The sequence below is a fragment of the Saccoglossus kowalevskii genome, chromosome 10 (assembly GCF_978046115.1).
Source record: "Saccoglossus kowalevskii chromosome 10, keSacKowa6.1, whole genome shotgun sequence".
Lineage (NCBI taxonomy): Eukaryota > Metazoa > Hemichordata > Enteropneusta > Harrimaniidae > Saccoglossus > Saccoglossus kowalevskii.
The window spans coordinates 8,944,263-8,944,493 of NC_140650.1; positions in this window are offsets into that span (position 1 = coordinate 8,944,263).

Genomic DNA, 231 nt, shown 5'->3' on the forward strand with positions numbered 1-231 from the left:
ATTGAGTTCGTTTAGAAATCATATTCACCTTAGTCTTATATTCAGTACTGTGATAGTTAACATTTTTTGTCTCGTTAACGATGCCATCATTAGATTATAAAATACTTGATGCTTCTGAGTGTGAAATTTATGTTTATTTTAATAAAAATTAGCGAGTATAAAGCTGTAATGTCAAATATATGGGTAGATTCACGTTTGTTCATTAAGTTTGTACCGAATCCGTTGTTACAA